Raw genomic sequence first — 9055 nt, forward strand, 5'->3', positions numbered from 1 at the left:
GAGGGTGATCTGGAAGAGGATCCTGGTTCCTGGCTTCAGATCAGCGCAGATCCAGTTGTTGCAGCCAATTGCAGAGGGAAGACCTCTCTCTCTCACTCTGTCTCTCTGTCTCTCTCTCTCTCTGCCTCTCCTCCTCTCTCTGTGTAACTATGACTTTCAGATAAATAAATAAATCTTTAAAAAAATTGTCCATGAGACCAGAGTCATGGATGAAACTGACAAGATTTAATGTTCATCTAATAGGAATTTCAGAGAAAGGGAATAGAGAAGATGGATGATAGATGATATCAAGAAACAGAGTAATATTTTATAAAATTAATAAAAGTTATATGATAAGATGGATTAATAAAACCATAAAGTGAAGTATGATTTGTCTAAAAATGTTGTATTTAAATATTAGAATAGTAAAGACAAAGATAAAAATAATTATAAACAAAGAAAATAAATGACCCCGGTGGAAACATATAATGATGTGCTTCATGGATTCTCTCTGGCTAATAGAAATATGGAGAAATGTATTATTATTCCCAAAGTCCTGAGCAGAAAAAGAATCATTCATCCAGTTTTTGGCTGATACATATATAATGAGCACAGTATATTCAATGTTTTTCTCCTCGTCAATATTAGAAATATTTAATTTGTAAGAGTTAAGAATGAGATGAGAGAAAGAGACGGAGTGCGGCAGGGAGACACACACAAACACAGGGAGAGAGCAACAGCACGAGTGAGAACAAGCGCTGAGGACTGTTCATTTATACACAACTCCTCCATGCTCTGTATTCAAGCAGCCAACCAATGTCAGCTGGCATAATAGCTTCTTTCCCAAACATCTATCATGCGGGTGTTGAATGTAGAAATACTCCATCCGCTCTATGCAGTTGACAAATGCAGGCTGTCAAATTTTTAGGAGTTTCCCTTCTTTCTACAAGCTATGTTGCCATGAGCAATTTCAGAGCTGTGACAATCAGCTTGCCCTATTCCATTCTGCACACACAACTACCCGGCTCCTGCCTATTCACCAAGATCTGTGAATTGCCATTATTTGATGAATAGGTCAATGATGCATCCCTTTCTCTTTTCACCACCACCATCTTCAAAAAATTTGCTGAATTTCTTTTTTATGTGATAACTCTATTTTCTTTAACAGAAAGTTAAATTACTATTTACACTGTGCCACTTTGGTGGCAAATTTAAAAATGGCAAGTCACATACAACTTGGCTTATCTGGAGATGTTACAGCTTGATATTGTCATAGACAACAAAATTCGGAAAAGTTATTTAATTATGTTGTAAATCAACAGCTTTTTGTTGTTTGACATCTACAATGTGATTAATATATTCCTCTTTATAATTCCAGCTGGTATCATCACAGATTTGACAAATAAAATTAAGTCACATGCTAGGAAATAAAAATATGAAACAGTATAATACTTTAAAATGCAAATATAGAAAATATTTCAGTTATGGATTTCATTCTAATTTCTAAATGTTTAATACATCCAAAGTTTTTAGTTGTATGTGAATCAAATATTTGTATTTATGTGAAAGTAATTAGCTTATTCTTAAAATTTAATGTGTAATAATAAATTGTGAAAAAATGAGAACAGGTCACTCATATGATCTGTCATCTTTATTTGAATTTAATACAGGATGATTTATTTGGGCTTTTGAATGAGATAAGGTCATGATTGAATTTTCTGATTCCTTCTGCCGTCATATAAAATTTTTTTTTATTTTATTTTTTTTGACAGGCAGGAGTGGACAGTGAGAGAGAGAGACAGAGAGAAAGGTCTTCCTTTGCCATTGGTTCACCCTCCAATGGCCGCCGCGGCCGGTGCGCTGCTACCAGCGCACCGCGCCGATCCGATGGCAGGAGCCAGGTCTCCCATGGGGTGCAGGGCCCAAGTACTTGGGCCATCCTCCACTGCACTCCTGGGCCACAGCAGAGAGCTGGCCTGGAAGAGGGGCAACTGGGACAGAATCCGGTGCCCCAACCGGGACTAGAACCCGGTGTGCCGGCGCCGAAAGGCGGAGGATTAGCCTAGTGAGCCACAGTGCCGGCCCATATAAAATATTTTACTAAGAAATTGAACAAGCTTTCCTGAGTGGTGGTTATTTTGCTGGTTATCCTTGAAGAATTTTCCATGTCTGTTGAGGTCTTCCTCAGTTCTCACTTTCTACATCCCATTGCTGTCTCCTCAGCTCTATAATATCCTGCCAAAAAATCCCTTTAGACTGGAGGAGCTGAAAGTTCCTGGGAGAATTTTTTCTTGAATATATTTTGGAAGTTGCAGAATGGGTTTCTGGCTTCTCAGAATGACTAATAGTTCTTGCAGCATAAGTCAACTTTATTCCTTCCTATTTTCATAAGCATACCACAAGTCCCCAGTAAACAAAACCTTCCATTCTTGTCTGCAAATTACCTATTGCAATTTAAACCAGTGGGAGTCTATTCCCCTTCTAACCCTGACTCAATCTTCTTAGTGCAATAAATGAGAGCAGGCAGTCCATATTTCAGCACTGATCATCGTGGTGCATTTTCATTGATGGGATGGAATTGGTTTGCTCCCTCAAAGCCTTCTGCATTCACAGCATAATGGAAAGTTAACTCAGCTGACATGGGATGTGGGCTTTCAGTGTTTGATGGAACAATTACTTGCTCATTTCAGTCATGTGTGATTACCCAGAAACACTGAGACAATTGGATTGAGTTTTATTTTACTCCTTAAATAGACAGATACACATGATATAAATATACACATAGATATATGCACACTCATATATATGGACTTAAATTAAATGCTGCTTATAAATTACATTATGTTCCTGAATGTAGACATTCAAAACCGTTAAACAATAAATCAGCTTAAAATCACATACTGATATTCTCTTTGTCTTCTATTCTCTTTTATTTTTCCTAAAGGCTATCTTGTCTGAATCCTAGAGGAAATCCAATTATATTAACAAATGTAGGAAACAGCTCCATTTAACCAAAACCACCTGTTCTTTACGCTTTTTCCCCTGGCCTATGGATCCAGTGTACCTTTTCCCTGTAAGCATATCGATTCAAATGAACAAATGTACAATCAAGAATACAGTGAGCGTGTTATCTGCGGTGACCTCTACTGCATGTCTTAAGAAACTGAAAATTAGATAATCCATCGCCTTTAACTTTGGAGTTTATGGCATAACATAAATGACTAAGAATGAAGCAAAATGTGACTGTGTCACAAAACGTTGAGTGCATTCATTCATTCATAAGTGAACACAGAGCATATGATTACAGCCTTCTGGAAGACAGCTAGGAAAGAGGACAATAGTTGAAGACCATCCAATCTGGATGGGCTCTTATTTGTGAGTTAATGCTGGTTGTTGTTATATCTATTACTATCATGATACAAATGAACACGGTACAGAATCTACCACAAGACAGAACAGCAACAGCTTTCAGACAGCAGAAGCAGGGAAGAGGGTTGAATTCAATAGAGCAAAATCATGTAGCAGGAAGGGCCAGCAAAGAGCTGGAGCTGCACTGCAGAGGACATGCAACAATTTGTGTGGTTCCTCAAGGACTGTAGACTCAAAAGTTCACAATGGAGGAGCTGTTCTCAAAGCTGTGCACTGGCGAATTGTGTTCACATTGGTAGGTAAAGTAGTTTCGAGTGGAAATGTAGAAAATGGTGAGAACAGTGGAGAAATCACACTGACCACTCACGATTGATGATATTCACACGAAGATGATGCACACTGCTCCACCCCCTGGCTGCTGCCGGCCCCCTACTTTCCTTCCCTTGTAATGACTTCTGGCATTTTCACAGTCATGAGCTGTGTGTGCTATCTCATGTCCCCATGCCTTGGTACCACATCCACACCTGGAACTGTGCACACCTTCCTCACTTCTCTATCTTCTGAAGGTTTTGATAGCTCTGAGGAACTTACTGGAATCTGCTTTTACTAGCTCTGCTCATCTTCTTTAGTCTTGAAGGAAAAAGGGAGTTTAGTATCAGTAGACTGAGCCCTTAGTAGAAAGCCTACTACTGACGACAGTGTTTCAGTTTAAATGAGAAGGTCTTGAATGAATGCAATATGAGAAGTGTACTAATGTTGAGATCACAAAGGAACACAAGAGAGGGGATCATTTAGAAGCATAATATTGGATTTTGAAAATAATACTGGATTTCAAATGCAACTAGGAGGTTTGAAATAGTACAAGATCCTCATAGAGGAGAGATTTGAAGCTATGGGAGTGTAAACATTTATTATTGTGCTAGACGTTAATGTGCTGTTCTGCTAGACATTAATGGTTTACTATCTGGATTTTCAATAATCAAGTACAAGCCTGTGATTTATTAGCACTTGCATTTAAGTTTCTTTTAATCCTAAAATACATTTCCTCAAGGTATTGTTTTTATGGGAATACCATGGAGGAGCAAGGATATGAGTTCTTCCTTTGAGGAGAATCTCATTTTGTTATTGCTGTCTCTCGAAAAGCTGTTTAATCAGCCTAGAAATGTTCATCTCTGTGGTCACTTCTGAGATAGAAATCAATGGTTTTGGCACAGCTAATCCGTCTCTTACTTTCTTTTTCATTAGTCAGCATTAGAAAAATCACTTCTGGTTACCTTAGCCTTCAGAATTAGTATCAGGGTCAAATTTATCCTAACAACATCATCTCCAGAGTTATTAGTCATTGGCCTCTCTGCAAGAATATGTCTGTTGGGAAAAAAATTACAAGCTGGATTTACAAGATTATGCTCAAGAAAATCACAATAATTTTGAGACACTGAATAGCTACCATTTTATAAGGAAACACTGTAAGAAATGAAAATGAAGACTGTGGCTTGCCTAAAAGTTATTTTTAAAGGCATTTTGGTCACTGAAGTTACATTTTGTGTGAGATATAAGTTAAGAATCACTTTGTGAGTCACTTGAAGGTTACATCAAAGCTTCCTTCCAGTTCTCTCCAAGTTAAGAAATGCTTGCTGAAACATCCAGTCCTTGGGTGTCCCACTTCTGTTTTCTCAAAGTTTCAGAAATCATATCTGAATGTTGAATGATACCACATGAATATGCATAATAATTATTCAAATATAGATAACTCAATTTAAGATCTTTCAATATTACTACAAAGTCTTGACTCTGATGTGTTCATTAAATAGGCGAATCTTTTTAAGCTATATGATACATTGGCTTTATTGCCCTACAATCTGTCAACTCTCACTGGTGTAGCAAATTGAGATCAGTTTCCCGGGCTTCACGGTTTAACAGATTTCAGATTCCTGCAGTGCGGGTAACAGAGAAGTGGCTCTGAGAGGCAGCTGGCAGGAGGGAGGGAGGGAGTTTTACCATTTGGTGCTAAACACAGCCATGTGGCTTGTAAATTCATTACAACCAATTTATAAAGTAACAGTGTATGAAAATTACTGTCTTGATTGAAAAATGAGGTGGCATATAATTATATATACACAAAATGTCTTATGTTATTTATTCATTGAACAAATACTTGTTGAATACTGAAATTCCAAAGTAGTGCCAATGGAAATAGATAAGAGAGCAATCATAATACTACTAAGTGTAGCAAGTAGGAGAACAATAAAATTTAGGTTAAATAGCAGAACGTTTTCTTCTGTTTTGAAATTGAATATTCAAATAAGGTTATAGATAAAGAAAACATAATCTGATTGAAGGAAAAGACATTTCCTTTTGGAATAATTACATATGCAAAATCCTGGAGGTAGAAATGACCCAGTTTTGCATAAATTGATACTAGTTCTGAGTGGGAATTTTAGATTTAACCAAAATGGCTCTATGTCATTCAGACTTATAATATTCAATGCCTCAGTGATTCTCCACAATGGAATTTTTCTTCTTGGTAAAAAGAGAAAAATATTATGTAAGAAGTTACAGATTTGTACTTTCCTTCAAATAAAATCTATTCACATTTTCAGAAATTGTAAATTAGATGCAAATGACTTTTCATAAATATTTTTGTGAGGCCCTATTTTGTAGATCACATAATAGGAATTCACTCTTAGAGAGGATTGTAGGATAGAAACACTTAGAATGAAAAAACGAAAGAACTGAGGAGAGGAGGGCAGAGGAGGGTTCCACACCTGTCTGGCAGAGCTCACCCAGCTGAAGATTCATTCTTGATTTCTCTTGAGCTAAATGCAGAGCTCCAGCAGTCAGTGTGGAAAATACGGACAAACAACAATGTAAACAGCAGTGCTATAATTATTGTCAACATTGATTTTAGCCAATTTATTATCAGCAACATGGTTTAGTATCTGAGTGAAAAAATTAAATATAAAATCAAGTTAGTTTTGGATTAGAATGTTATCTATGAATGTAAATCATCAAAAGATTAATAAGATTTAGCTCACACTGTATTTCCAAAGGATAAAAAAGGACTTTTTAAAACTCTCATGGGGGCTGGTGCAGTGGAGTAGAGGGTTAAGCCACTGCCTGCAGTGCCTGCATCCAGTATGTACGCTGGCTCCAGCACTGGCAGCTCCAATCCAGCTCCCTGTCAATGAGACTGGGAAAGCAGAGGAAGATGACCCAAGTACTTGGGTCCCTGCACCCACACGGATGACCCAGAAGAAGCTCCTGGCTCCAGGCTTCCTACCAGCCCAGCTCTGGCTGTAGTGGCCACTAGGAAGCAAACCAGTGGATGGAATACTTCTCTCTCTCTGCCTTTCTCTCCCTCTCTGTAACTCCACCTTTCAAGTAAATAAATATACCTTTAAAAACAAATAAAAGGACCCTGTGCCCCACCAAGGATTTGTTGTGGGGAAGTAGGATAATAATATTTAAAAAAAAATCCTCATAGTGCTCACTATGGAAAAACAAGATCTGTTTACGGATTCACAGAGGAGCCTGCACATACAGATATATATATATATATATATATATATATATATATGTAAATGCATATATATGTAATAGATATTTATTTAATAGATGTTCAGTCCTATAGATACTTGTCTGATAGATGCTCAATCTGCAGATATTTCTGCAGAAATTTCTATAACAAAAAAATTAATTATTGTATGTAAACTGACAGTAATCTAATAAAGTAAAAATCTGAAAAAATGTCTATAATTAAAACCTGGGAAACAGTCATAAACTGTGGTACAAAAAGAACTTAAAATATATTTACCCTGAAAGCATACATTTTCTTTACTTTATTCTGCAGTTGTAAGTTTTATCAAATTCTAGAAGCATGAGAGGGAGTATGAGTTTAAGATCCATGTTGCAGAAAATTCAAGTATCTGAGAAGTAACAGAAGTCTCCCTTTGCTTTGTAGTCAGAGGGACTTGGTTGTTAGCTCAGCTTACTTTATATGAGTTTCAATGCTGGTTTTTTTTTTTTTTTTTTTTTTTTTTTTTTTGACAGGCAGAGTGGACAGTGAGAGAGCAGAGAGAGACAGAGAGAAAGGTCTTCCTTTGCCATTGGTTCACCCTCCAATGGCTGCCGCGGCCGGCGCACCGCGCTGATCTGAAGCCAGGAGCCAGGTGCTTCTCCTGGTCTCCCATGGGGTGCAGGGCCCAGGGACTTGGGTCATCCTCCACTGCACTCCCTGGCCACAGCAGAGAGCTGGCCTGGAAGAGGGGCAACCGGGACAGAATCCGGCGCCCCGACTGGGACTAGAACCCGGTGTGCCTGTGCCACAAGGCAGAGGATTAGACTAGTGAGCCGTGGCGCCGGCCTCAATGTGAGTTTTTCAACAGTCCATAATTTATACTATCTTGGGAACAAGCTAGAACAGGTGACAACCATCAGATCAGATACATGGGTGAACAACTTGTAAGAGTTCCTCCTCTGCAAGTGACTTTCAACAGGATTGCAAGTGTGATGGCAATTAAAGAAGAGGAAGAGGAGGATGGCTGGAGGGAGGAAGGAAAGCACCGGGAAGAAGGACAGAGTGGAAGAGAAAGGAGGAGGCAGGGTGCAGGAGGAAGATATGTACATTTAGTGCTTGCTTTCAGTAAAATTATGAACTCCATGATTCTTCACTACAATCCCGTGTAGTAATTACTGCTACTATATGTCCATTTCATAGATAAGGATGACGCAAATTTAAATACTTTGCCTGGTATTGTGTTGATGGTGAAGACAGGGTTCACCAGGGCTCACACTAATACAAGATTTATGTTCCCTAGCACAATCTCTCCCAAACTCTCACTGATGTTCCAGCTTCCAAAACAAACCAAGTTACTTTAAGGTGTCTAGTGGAATCATTCAACTGCTCCCCTTTGACCTAAATTTAGACAGATGTCTGAGTAACTGGGATTATTTTTCTCAGTTTAGCTTCATAAAGCAGCAAACTTTATTGTGGAAATCCTTGAGATAGAGTAGGTGTACACTGGGATTTCAAATTCAATCTGATCAGAAATAAAACTAGACTGGATAACTCTATAAGAGACCCTTTGGTCCTTCAGAACATGATATCAAATCTACTAAGAGTAAGGAATCCAAAACAGACTGCTAGAAGCTGTGTGTTTTCACTGTGCTCTAGCTAATTTATCTAACAGTTCAGCAAGGATCCTGGCTGACTTTTCTGTTGATAAAATAATGATCCAGGAAACCATTACCTTCCCTGGTGGATTCTCTCTAAACCCACGCTATCTTGGGAGTCATCAAAATCTTATCACTAAAGTTGACAACAAGGCCAAAAAAGAAACTAAGGACAGTCCATTGCATTCTAAGGTTATATTTATGATGTAATATAGTTTTTAATTTATTTGAGCTTAGTTTATTTTTTCAGAATAATATTTTAATTTGTAGGTCTGAAAGATATCATTTATGCCAAACAAAATAGGATACTGAATAAATGGTTAGCTAAAATTACCTTTGTTCAAACATCTTTTAAATAATAATTCACTCTTAGTGATTAAAATATATTATAGTTTAATTTTGGAGGGCGTTATGAAAAAATAAATGAAAAATTTCAAGGACCAACTCATTTGTGAAGCCATTTCAGACTTTATTTGGTATGCAAATAGACGCAGTTTACATTGTTAATTGAGTTTGGAGTTGAGTATGTTCCTAT

The sequence above is a fragment of the Oryctolagus cuniculus genome, chromosome 10 (assembly GCF_051225735.1).
Source record: "Oryctolagus cuniculus isolate XC-2025 breed Fujian yellow rabbit chromosome 10, ASM5122573v1, whole genome shotgun sequence".
In the NCBI taxonomy this organism is placed as follows: Eukaryota; Metazoa; Chordata; class Mammalia; order Lagomorpha; family Leporidae; genus Oryctolagus; species Oryctolagus cuniculus.